The sequence below is a fragment of the Epargyreus clarus genome, unplaced genomic scaffold, assembly GCF_041222505.1.
Source record: "Epargyreus clarus isolate Ecla_fem2 unplaced genomic scaffold, WU_Ecla_fem_2.2 ptg000034l, whole genome shotgun sequence".
NCBI classification, from domain to species: Eukaryota; Metazoa; Arthropoda; class Insecta; order Lepidoptera; family Hesperiidae; genus Epargyreus; species Epargyreus clarus.
In genome coordinates, this window is record NW_027332239.1 from 568,303 (window position 1) to 586,280 (window position 17,978).

General features: G+C 34.8%; 1 protein-coding gene across 1 annotated transcript in view; it reads left to right on the forward strand.

Annotated features, from left to right (window-relative positions):
- fz2 (frizzled 2) overlaps positions 1 to 17,978 on the forward strand; it is a 187,170-nt gene that overhangs the window by 108,520 nt on the left and 60,672 nt on the right. The gene's annotated exons all lie outside the window — the stretch shown is intronic.

Here is a 17,978-nt window from a genome sequence, read left to right on the forward strand (position 1 = left end):
TATTTATATAGATACGAGCACTTATCGACTTGAAACTTAAGCTTTGGAACTTAGTAACCTCGCGCAATTAATTCGCGAGTGTTGGTAAACAGTCAGGAATATTAATTAGGTAGCGTAAGAGCTTCCCGAGTTAATTATTAGGCAAATCCTGTGATCAACTGGTCTATGGAATATTCATACTGCATAATGGCAATACAGTTTGAACACGATGTTATAGGTACACAGACAATAAATACAGATAACTTAAAATATGTGAAAATTAAAATCGGATTTGCATTTAAATTGCTTATTTTAAAATAGAATTGATTATGAAGAAAACATAGAACACAGTATAAGAAAATAATTTTAATTTTAAATTGTATATTTGAAAACAGAATTTGTAATTTAAAAGAAAAAACATATAACACAGTTATAAATAAAAAAAATAGAATTAACATTAGTTATGTATTGAAATCCCATTTTAGATAAAAATCGCCAACATTTTTAAGGTAAATTTATTTTATAAAAATTAAATTTTAATATTTAATTTATTGATTTACACCGAATTTGAAATAAAGAAATAGTAGTCTAGCAACCGTTCGAAAAATGCTTCAATTATATCTAAAACATTTTTATGACAAAATTTGTTCATTAGTGATTCTTTAAGTATCAATTAAATAATTATTTCTACTAAAATCCAGTCATTTTGTACCTACTTAAAAATCAACAGAAGGTACTCCACACAGTTCACGGCGCTTTGAACTCGCAATTTTTATTGACTCACAATTTTCTTTTTCATTGGAAACCTGACTGACTCTTCGAAAATTATTTCATTACTCGACTTAGGTCTTAATTAAAATAAACCTATTAACTGATTAAAATCGCTTTTATTTTTTTTCTAATTAAATTAATGAGGTGCTCGATAAAATATTCCGATGATCGCTTGTCTGAGGGTATTCACTAGTCATTAGTGAAACCAAAACATAGTCACAGAGGATTTGCAGGGACCGATTCGCACAAATTAATAACAGACCCTCGTTACTACGCGGAATATTTAATTTGCATACAGATTAATTCCCGCAAAACTAATAGGATGGCTCTACCACGGGAACTCGAAGTGCAACTGAATAATTTTACTCGCGAAACTCTCTCAGGTAGTTGGACTAGAATTTGTTCTACCGCCATCAGCGCTGTATAATTTTTTAAACTTTTTAGCATGTTTCTATATATTCGCTGCAATTCATTAATACTTATTTCCTTAGTCATTTATAAGGTATTCTAAAAGTTCTTTCACTAAAAGATTTTATATATAAATCAATTTCGCACATTACTGATGTATTATGATTGTGCTGAAAACTTATTTAGAAAGTTTCGATTCAATTACCCAGCCTCTAGGTGCATACGAGTTGTTTTGCTATAGTCTTATAGGCACTTCCGTATTCAAACCCATGTTGGTGTCACTATAATAACACGCGATTCTCACTTCTAGTATATTATAATTATAATTAGTCATAATAGTAAGTAGTAGTAGTATAATACAATGAGCAACATATCTATCCAATTGGCAGGCTATCCGTTACCCGCCATGTTGATCACGTTCACGAGCAAACAACATTTTAAAGGTTGTTTTTAATTTACATACAATAAACTAGTCATCGTACAGGTGCTTCGAGGCTGACTTGAAGAACAATCATAATAAAATTAACCCAACAGGTAAAATCCTGTTACGATAGAAAATGATATTTACATTTAAATGAAATAACTATTTAGTCACTACGTCTTATATATTGATTATTTTTATACAGAAACTATATCTTAAAGTTGTTTTAATATATATATAAAAACATATTATATAGTAAAGCTTGATTAAGATATAGCTAAGAAAACTTCATGGTATTTTCTGTCGTTTTATGTTGCTTTCCAATGCAATATTCTACAAACTTCGTTCTAAAAACATTGAACAAACGAGAAAAACATCATATTTATTCATGTTACATTTGTTGTCATAAAAACGTTTTAGAATTAGCATTTTATGGATATCGATTTCGAATCAATCGAGGACACGTAGTAGGATTCATTCACCTTCTCGACATTCTCACGCGGCCTCACGTGAATCAGCTATAATGTTTCTATTAAGCGCGCTCGAAACAACCCGAAATTTATTACGTTTTCATAGTTTTTACGAGAAATATCTTTAAAATTTAATTAAATGGCCGTTCAAATGGTGACACAGTTTTATTAGTTGTAACTCAAGATAATTTAGGAGACGCTTAATCTGTTTTATGGAAAGCTGTAATTCGATATAGTGTTATTTCGTTCTATAATCGATTCTCTTACTGAATTTGAGTGGAAGTTTTATTGCCATTATCGAATATACGAGACATTGAATATCAAGTGTTATTCGAGAATCTGTGAATATTGATTTTTTATTATAATTGTGTAATTTCGAAGTATTGGATTCTTATTATAGCTTATTTTTTATAGTCTTGTACATTATATTAATTTTTAATTATTTACGATAAATTACGTCTTATTTCTCTTTTCTAATAAAAGAAAGAGCGTCGGATCGTAAGAAAATAAGGATACATTCTTAAAAAGGTATATTTTACTACTACCTCTCTATTCCTTTAGTCCTAGTGATAATATCGCGGTATGATTCTTTTACACGGACCAATTTATCTTTTCGTTTGCGCTTTCAATAAAAAAACTTCGAAATATCATATTTTACGTGTCAAAATGCGAAACTAAAACCGACTATATGGTCGCCATCGGCAAATACGGTCGGATATTTCGCTAAAAGCCCCGTTTGGAGGGGAACATCTTGGTAAAGGATTACAGCACCATGGGAAATCATAAAGTAAGGGATGAAAACCCTTGGCGTACAAGATCGATGTGGAAAAGGAAACTTCATCGAAACAGACGATGTCGTGAATATCAATGTTGATCTTATGACGTGTCAAGTAGTTTTAATACGAAAATAGAGACCTATAGTTGTTTATTTTAATAAAATAATATTGTACTCGAATCCCAAAATTCCTAAGTAAAAAACATTATTACAAAACAAAATATTCACATTATTTTTATGGTATTACAAAAAATACCCATAAACCACGATGATTAATTGATCATTAATAAAACAGATGACCATCGTTTCTTTTCCTTGTTTGTAATAAGAACATTGTTTAAAAGCGAATATCATATTTCTCAGGTGACTAATATTAAATACTGTGACGTACAGTAAAGATTTTTCAATGACATACCAATGTACCTTTATATTACAGCTACCACGCCTTTCAAAGGTCACATACGTACAAGTACTGAATAACGAAGTCTAGTGGCGTCCCTCTGGTTCAAGTTGAAAGTAAATAATAATATGTCAACTCGGAAAGGGTTGTCCCTTCGTCCCGAATGACGAATGCATTATTCCATAAAACAAACATGCGTTTCTAGACGTGTTTTTTTTTCCACCCCGTGAAGGATGCGGGCGGAGACGCAATAAAATAACATTAAACGTTTATGTTTGTTGTGGTACTAATTGTTCTCGAAGGACAACTCATGTAAAACTCGATCGAAAGACGAATTGATGAAAGGGTGTCACTTGTATAAATGTCTTGACTTGTCCCAGACACTATTAATTTAAAAGCTTTTGAATAATTCTATTTTAAAGTATGTTTGGATCGACAACGTGACGCTCAATGTAAAGCTATAATTGTACCTAATCAATATCACAAAACTTGCACTGGGTCTACCACCAACTTCGTTTCATTTGACCATTTATACCTATAAAAAATCCTCATAAAACTAGATAAGATTTTATATTTTACATTTAAACTTTAATACTGTTGGGCAACAACATTTATATTTGATACGAACGATATTGCCAATCTGCGGTGGAGTACCATACGCATTACTGAAGGAGGCTGCATATTGATACAAAGAGTAAACCAACAAAATAACTTTAAATAAATGCATTCGACTTTTAATAAATTTGAATCACAAAGGAAATTGAAAATCGAAATTTTTGCGGCAAGCTATAAACGCATTCAGCCGAATTGGCTTCCCCAATATAATATTTTTGAGGAAAAAACTCCGATGTTTTGTATTGAACACTTCGCCATATTGGAAACACTATTCTTCGAATAAAAGCATTGCTTCATCATTGCTTTCATAAAAATGGTAACTCACAATACAATATGCTGGAGATTTCGTTTGAATGCTGAATACGCTTTACAAGTTTCCTGAAAATATTTCAGGTTGAAAGGTAGTAGAACACACAAAGGAGGTATTGTGATAAATATCAACAAATGATATTTGAAGACTATTGTAGCTTAGCCACAAAAAAATACGTTTACTTAGGCTTGTAGCTCTAGGTACATTGCATCATAAAAATATGCGACCAAATATGTATAAATCGATAATACTTGAAAGTTATAATGAACATTATGAAATAAAAATCGTAATCTTTTTATGCGATTTTGAAATAGGATTATAGTGCTTTTGCATGAAACAAAAACACTTTTTAGAAAATACATCTATTTTTTTCTTTGGTATTTCGTCTTCGAAAAATAGTCAGCAGCATCAACTTTGACGGGAAAATTTGCGAGGACTTACAATTTTTGGTAACGCGGAAATTGCACCGACTAATTCGAAAACGCCCATAAACTTTCGTAAATAAGAAATATCCGGACAATTGTAATAAAAAATATATGTATTATTTTTTATATATCAGTCATACCTCTGTTACAGAACAAATAGGTATAAGTTACCGTAATTACATCAGACCAATAGTAGCACAGCACTAGTTGACAATGACAGTCGCTTTCTCAAGGGGCGGTGCGACCACGTTAGAAAATAAAATGTGTACACCCGCAGCACGTTATTGTTATATTTATGGCATTTAGAAACCTAATTAATTTGTTGCATAATTTATTTTTGAAAGTTCTTAAAGGGAATTAGTTAAAATAGAAACTGAAATTTAAACATTCGAGAGGCCACCGTCGCATGGTAGCTATTTAGTACCAAACGTTAATAAAAATCAATCTCTTATCTACCAAATTCGAAATTTGAGGTATTTTCCTAAGTAGGTAGGAAAGTGCTAAAATCTGAAACTCTGCTTCTCAGTCGGGGTCCAAGGTAGGAATCCCAGACACACACCTCTGTTTTTTTAACAAATTATATACGTATTAGCAATTACTTATCACTTACTTACATGGTGAAGCTAAGCATAACTACACGCGTGAGAGTTCAAAAAAATCGTTCTCATAGGTGTGTGAAGTCTACCAATTCTACTAAAACCCCCAACACGCTTAAAGGAGACTCTTGCCCAACAGTGGGAAAATAATGGGTTGATAAAAGAGGTAGGTATCGTTAGAAGACAAATGCTGGTTAAGATTGAATATTACTAACGGACATAAATCATTGTTATTTTATTAACCTAATATATTTTAATATGGTCATTAGTTATAATAAAATATTAAATGTTTAACGATTGTTTTACTACACAACGGGCGTGTCATAGATATTGAATATTATATTATATTGTACATAATATAAATAAATACAATCATCTTTAACCTCTACCGGTAAAAATGTTAGATTTTATTCAATAAAAGGTTTATTGAATAAAATCTATTATTTTGGAAAAATAATTTCAGTAAAATTGAGGTTCCTCCTTTTCTGTTTTTAGCTAGTCTCTTAATTTTTTTCTATACATTTATATGTGAATCCTTTAATGATCACAAATATTTTGAATTTTCCACTCTGGCGATTCGACTATTATTTCTGAGTTATTGCTTGTTCAGTATTAGTAGTATCTGATTCAATTTACATTAATTAAGGAACGCTATAAAAATATAAGTCATCTCTATATTTATCAACAAAGGACTCCACACTACATAGAATCTAGTGTTTTGTCGTTGCGGTCCCACCATAAAAATCGAGGGACTGCATGAGACCATAAAAATCCGCAGTAAACGAGCCGTTTTAACGGCCACAACTATTTATAATCTATAATTAATCTTGGTAGGAATCTGCATTCGTAATGTGTCATAAAAACCACGAGGTAAGACAAGGCTGCGATCCTGGCCCACGCTCACCCATTGCACCACACCCACGGCACCACTCACCAAAACTGCTGACCCTTCAACTTAGGAAAGATCTACCTTATTGGTATAGAGAAAAGGATTCGTAAAGTGTCAAGCTAAGATTGTTAAGTTAAGAAACGACCAAATTACAAATGCAGCTCAGTAAATACAGTTTAAGCCTTATTTTTTGAGTACCAAAGCGGGGTTGTGTGAAGGGTTATATTGTAGATAATGTAAACTAAGACTAACAGACACCATTCACGTCCTGTCGGAGTGGAGAACATAAACATTGCGTTAAATAAATCATCGGAGACACGTTTTGTGACTGCGTTTTTAGCTTTCGATTTTTGTATTTGTTTTTTGTTCGGCTTCTTGTTTCGACGCTGGGAGTGTAGTGTGCTGTGTGTGAGCGAGTTGTACCAATAAAGAATCTATTAGATTTGAATATTTAAAATCATGGTATGGTATAACTGAAACCAATTATAGAATATGATATTTTATATGAACGTCGTTGTCGTCGTCGTCGAAAAGCTTTCGATGTGTGATGGTGTGTTTATTAATCCGCAATATGCCAGTGTGGTAGACTACGGTTTATAATATCCTTCACATAAAGGACTCGTTCCCAGCATTAGGACTATATAGGTTGATGATGCATTGAAAAGCTCGAATACATTACCGTTCGACTGCTTAGGTACCACCACCACATCAAATTATTTTAAAACAGCAAAGTTAAACGCTGTTAAGTTCCAGCTTGAAGGGTATGGTAGACCAAAGACCCTTACATGAAACGTTCCAACTTAGTCCTTAAAATATTAGTACTCAAAGTTAATAACGTAAAAGTCAAAAATTGCAGGTATACTTTAGAACAGCAACATTTGACCGAATTCAACTACAAAATTCATAAATATATATTTCAGAAGTAAAAACGAGCATCCAATATAGAATCGCAAGATGCGACGGGCTGTCAAAATGGCAGTTTATTTTCCGTTTCTCGGAGTGTCCCCTGGATGCTGCACGATATTTGCGACCACGCGAGCAGTAAATCTCAGGAGACAATATTCTGGACGTGGTATTTTGCACTTAAACGCCGTGTCCTAGCGAACCTGAAGCGTGGCAAAGCGTCTGATAAAATTACCTTATTTATTACCATAGAGTCTTTGTTTGTTGTGTTTATTCCAAATCAGTACGTTGAATTTCTAAAAATAATTTAATTTTTTAGTATAAATTTGTAAGCTTTTTACCTCAAAATAACTATAAAATTCTTTACTGAACAACAAATTTGACAATAGATTTAATGAAAATTAAAATACGTTAAAAAAAATAACTGCCTTGAAAAGCCACAGTAACTACCTATGCTAGTTTGAAGCAGTCTATAAATAATAAAATCAACTACAATAACCTACAATAAAATCAGCATTTTAGGTTACGAGTATAATTATGATAAGTGCCTAATATATAGTGTTCCAACTTAATATCAAGAAATACAAAGTTACGAGTAATTCATAAACGTATTCATAGATTTTATTAACCTGTTCTAGGGGCGTATGTTGTATCCACATATTATTGACGTGTACCTAGGTGTCCATAGCGAGAAGTACCAAAGGCTCGTGACCACAGCGCACCGCTTGCCATGCGGCACCAGTTTTTTGTCCACACAACCCTCGGCATTGCCTTTTTTTCGGTTTTAGAGATCCGTCTACCAAATTCTGGATGTATAGTTGTAACTTGTCAGAGATTATTCGTTTATAGTTTTAGCGCGGCTGAGAGTCAGAGACTAATAGATATAGCAATAACAAGAGGGATGTATCTTCTCGTGCACAAAAACCCAAGAAGTTTCAGTACATAAGAGGTTTAAAAATAAAAAACAAATGAACGTGTATTTCGCGAAGTAGAATGCAAACTTATAATTCATATCAGGTACTCGTACATACGAAAATAATATGAACCTAAACAATACTTATTTAACGACAAAATAAAACATAAATATTGTTTCACATTTGACATCTGTATAGAAACAGAACACAAGTAACGCGCCCGAGTCGCGCTTGGCATTTTTTTCTTTTTCTCGCACGACAACACTATCTTTTTGGCGCGCCAGCACACGAGCGGCAAAATGGCCGCCGTTAGATGGAGACACTCGATAGTGCATGCAAAACCGGATTGATAGCGCTGCGTAGTGTGCCCGGTGACATTTATTGCCAGCCCTACGAAATTACGAGCACCACTACTTGCAAAACTTCGCCTCCAAACTCATTTTATTGGCAGCACTCCAGAAAGGAAGCGCCGTCTACGCACCCGATATCAATTCATTCGCCTCAGCTAAAAAACATCATAATTTTTCCCCTAATGGCATATGTCCCTGCCGAGGCGTTCCCAAATCGTTTTATGCAAAATATGCTTTAAACATGTCCTTTGCGATTGTAACAAATAAAATTTAAATAAAACTCCTGAATTCTCTGACTCATACGAGTCAATTTGATAGAAAATATTGCTGAATTTTATGGTTTCCGAGTATGTTCGCTTTAAATATCCAGCTTACTGGTTTTTTGGCGCCAGCTGAATGTTTATTATCAATACAGAAACATGAAAAACAAATTGACTACACATTACTCCTAGATGAAACATAAATAATATGAGCAAGCAAACAGCTAGTTATCTAATCTGTATTCCATAGAACAAAGAGTAGAGAAGCACTTGATGTTCTATTGTTTCGCAGAAGCCACTAAAACGTGAAAAAGAAAGTTTTGACAGCTTCATCGGAGCGCTAAATAACAATGGAGAATTAAACAAAGCGCGCGAATCGAAGAGTTGTTTGAACGGAACGGGGCGTTTGCAAAAAAGTTAGATTATTGTTAACGCATCGGCTGTTGTGTAAACATCCATCCCGTGAATCGGAACGCATTCGTGGGATTCCATATTGTCGTTTTTTCGGCTGTTTTAGCGGGAAAGTTAGTGTCGCCAACTTTCGAGCTCCGCGCGAGACATTCAGCACTTTTAAATCAGGATTCATATGCAAATATAAACGATACGCTCTAGATTTTTTTGTACAAAAAATAAAACAAGTAATCAATGATTTGAATCAAAATGATAGTTGTTCCTTTGGAATGGATAAACAAAATATTTCTATTCGTAATTTTTGTTACCGTATTTATCAGTAAATTAAAGTACATTGAACACTGTTATATTATGTAGTTTAATTCATTAACAAACAAAATGCTTTGCATCGTTTTAAAATGATATCGTAGCCATCTGTACTAATCATAAAGAATATAAATTTAGCTCCCTCACTTTTGAAGTCGATTAATTTTTTCTCGTACTATAACAGACAAATAAATAACATCGTAAAAAACATAAGTATACAGCCCCATGTAATTTTCTATGGACTTGCTTCTATCTGATTTATCCGAATTTAAATCTATTAAATATTAATTAGACAATTGAATGTCAACGGACTCTCCCACAGTATTTGACGGAGATGGCGTTCTTAGGAAAGATTTATGAGCAGTGACAAAGTCAATTTTACGGGCCGTCGGGAGATAGGGCACGGCCGACGCCTGCGCCTTTATGGAATTTGCCATGGGCTTTTAACTCAAATTGTCCTCGCGTAAACATTTACCTGCCAATTGTGATAAATCGCTTCCGCCCAAGATAACTCCTCTAACAATTCAATTCTGAGTAGATTGTAATGTGCTCGGACAGCTAAGCGACGCTTAGACACAGTTTTTGCAGAATTTACTGTTTTGCATTTTAAAATGTTGTCAGGCAGGATTCACTTTTTCATTACCTACTGTAAATATTGTGTCATTGTTGTTGTTATAAATTGTTCCGGTTGTTAGGTCAAGCAACAATTATTATAAATGAAGATTATTAGCAATTAGAAACATGAAGATTTTTCTATAAATTAAGTGAACCAGGCCATACTTGTCCAATGTCGTGAATGATCTTAATCCCCCCTGTCTTTAATCAAAACACTCGTGAGGATATCAATAGGTTTTTCAGTCTGATGTTTATTCATATACAGATACTATTCAAGTAATAATCACTTCATATTCTAGATATAGCGTTCATAATTTATACTCCCACTTTGCAGATAAACAAGAAGCTGTCATCAGTTTTTATGCGGATTCCTATATATCAGAATTCAACTCGATTTATGGTCCATTGGAAAAACGCAAATACACCCGAGGGAATACTAAACGCACCGTTCGAACATCTTACACATTCCGCCCACGAATCATTACATGCTCGCCGATATCCACCGCATCCGTGAGCTAAATATGATATTCGGCTCTTAATACGAACACGTGAAACGTATCTCCCTCTATTAGTAATTAATATGTCACCGACGAGCTGCCCCTCTCGGAAAAGAGACGGTTCAAGGAAACGCTGCAACAGAACTAATATTATCACGACAAATATCTCACGTCCTCGCTACCGATTCCACGAATGTTGCTTTTTTTTTTTTTCGCGTCTCGTCAACAACGACACCAACACCCTGTAACACCGCTCCACCATTTTTCATCTTTCATCTGTACGATATCCAGTTACGAAACGCACCTGTCGAGGCGAGCGCGATGCCTGGAGGATGATAAATGCGAGGTCGCTTTTGGCGTTTCTAAGTGCAGTTTTGTCAGTTTGCTCGCGGAGCGGTGTTCCCCATCAATCTCGGCGGTAATGAGGAGATGTGCCGTTGATAGTGACGGCTCGACCCGCGGCGCCTGACGCGAGGCGTGGCCGCCTAACGAGCCGTGTCCCTCGCCTTAAAAAAATAAAACCGCTCGCGCGTCTCACTCGAGATACCCGGCGATACCCCGCGTTCGTTCCAATTACGGAATCCGGAGCGCACGAATGAACCCTAATCGATTGTATCTGTCACGAACTGCGACTGCGACGCGTCTACTCTAAGCGAAATCAATACGACACAATAAATAAACTTAATTAGTGCGCCCGCAACGGAAACGTACGCAAATAAGGCAATTGTCGAAGAATTCGGATCGGTTTTAATTCACCGGTAAATAACCATCGCGTTAATTAAGTCGTCTAGTTGTGCTCCGGCCGAAACGCTCGATCATAAAAGCCGAGACCTCTCAATCATGTTCCGGTGCAGGGCTGGTAGTGATAGCGGGCGGCGCCATTATTTTACTTTTGACAGCTAGGTGCTCGAAGCAGGCGAGCGTAGGTGGTCCCCTATCTCGGACACTCGGTCCCCACTTCCTAAGTCAACATTTCTCGCTGTGCTTTTGTTGTCACTACACTATTGTCCGTATAAGAAACAGAATAGAGTCGGACCTCCGGCGCGCTACCGCCGTCGGAGCTTCAATAAAACTCTACGAATTCATCTTGCTCGCCTTTGAATTAAAAAGATCGTTAAACGCGTCAATAAAGTTTTGTTTTGCAAAGATTAGTCCGGCGTTTCCAGAGAATTTCATTTTACGATGACATTATCATATTTGAGTGTGGCGGACGATTAAAAAATATCTCACATGGCGTCACCGGCCGCCGACAAAATGCCGTTTACACAATCGACGTATAAAAATATTGTTAGCATAATGAAAGCACTTTGCGCCAAATTTGAATTTATATGTTTTATTTCGGAATCGAAAATGGCCGACCTACGCATATTGTTTCGGATTTTCCTTTTTATCGCTGTTCTTTATAGCGTCATAAAATTTTGTTCCACTCCTTAGTACTACCATTGTCAGTCATTCAAGGCTTTAGAACCTTAATAATGTATTTAATATGTGATGTACGAAATTGTTTTTTGTTTATATTAGAGCCCTATGAAAAAACAAGCACTAAACTGAAATATAAATATCTATATGTCAGTCATAGTTTCAAATTCGAAAATATATAAGTAAGTATAGATTTTCCTTTTTTCTTCTCTACTTGCGTTTACGAAGTGTATAATCTTTAAATGAAAGTCCCAACCATATCTTCAATAATTTCAAAAATATAATAAGAATTTTTAAATCTTATGCTGCAATGGAAATAGGCACATGAAATTTAAAAGTACCTACCACTTATTACAGACAAACACTATAGTTCTGTTGATATGCGTATGTTATAATATGTGGATATTAAAAATAAAGCTTATTCATTATAGCATAAATACAATAAATATAATCTGAATGTTTAAATAATTCATTTTTATCGCCCACGCTCCGCATATTTTTATTGAGACGGCGACATTCAAACATCTCAAATATTTATGCTTATAACCAAAGCATAAATTATTAAATTATACACATATGTTAATTTTATTGCTAACTCTAATATTACTACATCGTCTAAATAAATTAATAATACTATGAAGTAATGTTTAGTATACACTATAAACTCATTAGGCGTTCGGAAATAGTGAGATCATAAGATTATTAAAGAGTTTTTTAATCAGAAATAAATGTTGAATTAAATGAAACGTTGTCTCTTACTTGGCTATAAATTTGAATTGTCGACAGTATAAACAGAAAACAATAAACTCTTACTTCTATACGGTTAAAAACATCTCGCTTAGTAACAGAGATCGCAAACGCTAGCAACAAATAAAATTACAAAACAAAAATCCTTACAACATCGAGTTTAGGTAAATTGTGCACAGCCACAACACTAGTTGCATGCTAAACCGACGTCTTAGACATGTCTAAATAAATTAGACTCAGAATCGATTTACCACTGCACGTACACACCAGTCGATTGAATACTAATCGATGGCAGGCCCCTGAATTATTCAATCGAATACGATCTTAACCATTTATGGTGGAGCCGTGAGTAATCTGTTACATTTTTAACAATTTGTCAGTTTATGTGTTTTATCAATCACGCTTGGAAATTATTTTAGATAATTTACCTGAAAAATCGTCGGGTTTTAATTAAAATTCGTCACGTAACCTAATCGGTTCAGTAATCCACAACATTATTCCGAATGAACTTTATATAGTTGGTGGGTTATTATGATTTAATTGCCTTATTAACAGACTTATAACCTCGTAGGAGTTAGACAAATATCCCATTTATTTATTATTTATTTAATTTTGTATTTTTGCCATTACCAACCTAATTACACATCAAAGTTCTCTTAAACAATCTTTACGTTTTTTTTTCTTATTGATTGAATTCGTATGAAGTGAAGTGAGTGTGAAGATGGGAGTGAAGCCTGAAGGGTGAGAAGCTGGCTGTCAACGCAACGAGTATCGATGCACCTCTTATCGACTTCAGGTAGAACCTGTTCTACATAATGACTTGCAACAGTGACACTTACCATCAGATGTACTGCACGCTCATTGGCTACTCCGATCACTTAAAAAAAAGACTTATTCTGATGAATCATAGAATCCAAAAAGTGTCTCTAAACTCTGGTAGAGTCTCTAAACCCTGGTAGAGTGTCTATTCAACTATTGCAAAGCAAAACGTATTCACATGCGGCGCTCGTGTGCACATTCGTAACGCGAAAGTGAATGCTCGGTTTGCTCAATGAGACAAATAACTAACTATTGTGTCACTTACGCTGGTAGGACAAATGTATACTTTGTTCACTTTTTAAGGGATTGTTTATATATGGGCTATTTTGGTCATGATTTTTATTGACACTGATGGAGTAATTTGGAAGAGGAATTCAGCATCGTAGCTAGGTCATGATTTTACTTTTGCGCCCTTGCCTAGGTGTTAAGCTTTGCACCCGCCGAGACTGTTCTTGAAAGAAAATCATTTTGTTTTTCAAAGTTAAATGGTGAACGCCCGAAGAGCCGTTTCGTATTCTCAGAACCCTGGCGAATAGCCTTAACAGGTGACCTTTTTTGTTCTGAGGCGAGGAAAAGAAATACACTTATACACAATAACTACATATCTATCGCTAATAGGACGGAAATAATCCCAATAATTCCCAGTCGAAATATTCTAAACTACTAAGAACTAAAAGCTAACATAAGATTGAAATAAATTGATGAATTAACATCAATAAAGAAATTACTGCCGTTTATAGACCTGCTATTTGACTCTCAACTACCGTTTGCAAATAGAAATACCTAATTCATATCTCGTCCTACAGTAATCGTAAAATATAACCGATCGCGGGATTCGTAGGGCTGACCAGCATGGGCGAATAAGGAGCGTACATTGCTCCTTTTAAAATACCCAACTATTACTTGAAATCCCAATAAATGCCTGATTAAGCAACTTCAAGCTTATCCTGACAGACAAACAAAAAATAAACAAGTCAGATTTTATAGTAATTATCATAAAAATATTGTTATAACACTGTAGTAGCAAACATGGTGGTACATGGACATTGCCGCTTATGAACATCCGAAACAAAATCCATATGGATATGGGTATATACTCATAACAGGGGTTTTACCTGCAGTCAACCATAGGAACGCTACTCCTGAGGCGACCTGTACCCTTACCAGGAGTTTTTACGTTTCGACAAATATTACTGTTTTGGTATTTGTTTACGTATTGGCCCATACGATTTCCTAGTTCTGACACAATCCGCTAGGGGCGCTGATTGGAATTTGTATGGGCAAATACGTAAACAAATACCAAAACAGCAACTTAAACCACCTGGTAAGGGTACTGAGGTCAATGGTCGCACATATGTAAGTAATTTAAATAACAGATCAACTTTATTTATTAATACAAATAGGTGTAACCCTATGAAATGATAGTGATTTAATATTTACCGCAATAATCACAAATTTATCTCTCGTCCGTCGGTCGCCTTCCCGCGCGTGATCCGATACTAATGTAAATAATTCATGACTTCATTTAAATTTGTATCTATTTGTCCATTATAAATTATGCCATATTTATATCTTCCATATATTAATGTATAAAATGAATGTATGTCTGTTTCTTGGTTTGTCTGTTTGTCATTAATGCATTAGGTACACCAAATGATGGATGATTCCCAAGAATTTTAGGAAGTCGTTAAGCATACTTCCGCGAAGACTTATGGCATAGTACATATTATACCTTACAATAGATGGCGCGCGTGTACATACAATTTAAAATCGAATTCAAACAAATAGATATATAAATCAATTAAAAAAATATATAAGTACGTATGGTTGGTTTCAGTTTGAAATATTCCTACCTAATCTACCTACCTACCCAATCTTTTGGACATCATTGTCATGTGTTGTCCTGTATTTTTGTAGCAAAACGTTTGCCCAAGTCCACTAGTAGCTATTAAATTGCATCGCCTTATACGTGTAACACCGATATTAATTTTATAGCGATCTCTAACACCAAAACGAAATTTGACTATAAAATGCTAATCCACAGATATAAAATTAATGCGCTAATGTTGATTTTTGGAAACTTGGGTCAAACGATCACACGAATGACTTGGCATAAATAAGTGGCATATTTCAAGCTTATTTTGACAATATTATTCTAAAAACCCATATTCCACCAACATAGGTACAACCATAATTTACACTATATACGCAGTACCTACCTACATACATTGGAGTTTAATTATCGTCTATGTACGAAATTTCATATAACGGCGGTTCGTATGTAGGCGATTTCATTGATGCTGCATCGTATTTTTGCGTTTTGCCTCAACAGACGTATTCATGTATTCTGTGTAGAACGTTTGATAACTTCCGAAAAGCAATGAAATCTTCAATCGCGGATGTTAAAAGTAACTAGTCTTCCAGGGTCCTAAATACGGTTTTAGCTGAGCATTCATATCTCGGAAAATTTAAAAAATAAATGATAATTGCGTTTAAATTCATTTTAAACTTTCATAAAATAACTTGATTAAACGCTGCTATTTTTTTAAACCTCGCTCAATCTAAATTAGTTACTTCATTAACCACCTATTCCCACGTCTTTATTGCAACAGATAAGACACAGGGCCGTAGGTAACTTCCTAAGCGCATAACTACGCAGGTATCTTGCATAACTACATACATTTGCATGAATCCATGCGAAAGAGGGATTTCTCTAGACCGCATCCTGTCGTGTGCTTCCCATATATGACGCGTTGTCGTAATTATGCACATTGCTGTCGAGGTGGCCAGCTCAAGTAAATAAATGCAAAACGCTAGCCTTAAGTGTTCTTGCTATTATAGTTCTCAGTAGAAGCTTTAACTCGAGAGATCGTAACTATGTTGCAACAGGGTCCTTGAATGATGATAGACAAGAAAAAGTGGTATTGTGATTTACTGGTGCTTAAATTAGAAATAGTAACAACTTCATTCCATTACTACCCCTTCATTGAACAGGAAAATAAAATATTACAAAGCAGATAAATAATCTGAAAATTTTGACTATTTAAAAAGTTAAAAGTAAAGAAACTTCTAAAAATCAGACGAACTTACTCATTTCATGTGTCCATGTCTATTCAGCTTTACTACATTCTATAGATGAATATTTTTTTGTTTGCCATGGTCCTTGCTTAACAAATTCGATGTCTTTAAATATAAATTAATCAAAAAATTATGACTCTCGTTGTTGAACGGCACGCGTCTGGCACGCTCATCGTCTGTAAATGTAAATGACGCATAATATATAAACTAAAATCAACGATATCTTATACTCTTGTGAATCCCGAGAGGTGTACAAAACGACACAGAATGCACGCAGACGTTGCGGCCAGTTCCCAGTGCGCCGGAGATATGCGCTGTCCAAACAGAGGTGTTTGCGTCCGTGTGTGCCACCGTATTTGAGCAGTCGCCTGGTGTGGACACAGAGCGGGTAACTACTAGAGAATCCACGTAGGGTATTAAGAAGGAAATATATACTTAGATAATGGTTAAAAATGTCGAAAAAAGATTTGTATTTACCGTTTGGGTGTGCTTTTAAATTTTTATATGATTTTGATACCCCACAAAATATATTATACTTACTTGTTACTCTACAAGTACAAGTAAGAATTGTTTAGGAATTCACACAAGCAACCTACTACATAATGTAGTATGTATATACCGTATAGGTTTAATTACTTTTATTGTCGTATCTTCCATATACTCGTATAAACTGATACGCATAAGATCGATATCACATTACGTACGAAACAAACGACTCACGAATACCAATCATTTCTATGCCTCATTACCTCTATGCGTGGAACTTATCAACTGATTAAACAAATATATGTAACTTATTAAAAGCTGGATAGTGTTGCGCTAGACGGTTTATTTGTACTGTCCTATAGGAACAATAGTAGAGGATGTCACTACAAATGGCAGCAAACCCAAAGATGTAGGTTTGTAAGCACAGATGGTATGAATTGTTGAAATTATATACAAGTATCTTTACAAATTGCCGAAATAATAAAATTTGTGTGTAAAAATGAACAAACGTGAACCATTTCATATTATGCATATCCGTATTTCTTAACAATATAAGTAAATACTCTCGATATACTTATATATTTTTATTTGTTTACGTATTTGTTTTGAGTAGATAACAATTAAAATAAAATAAACGCTTTCTACACTCACAGCCCCACACTGGGATTCCCTGTGTCGTGGGTGCCATGGACACACACATAGACAAATACACAAACACCCAGACCCAAAAACAGAAATCTAAATTCATCATTTAGATATCTGTCTGGCCGGGGATCGAACCCGGGACCCTTTGCGCGTCAGACCGGTATGGTGGCCGCTCCGCCACGCGGGTCAGGTCGGGCGGCGGGCTTTTTGAAGATTTTAAGAATATTATGACCACTATTGCTACCGCTTGTATTTTTCAATTTTTTTTACATATGATATTAATACATTATTTCTATTGTGAGCAATAAATAGTCACTCCAAGATGAAATATTTTTTTAATTTTGTCTGAGACGATGCCATCTGTGCCTGGAATCTTCTGTGTGGTCTGATCCAAATAAGCATTTAAAATAAACTAAATAAATATAACATACAATGACGTAAATACTCTTTATGAGATACAATCAAACTA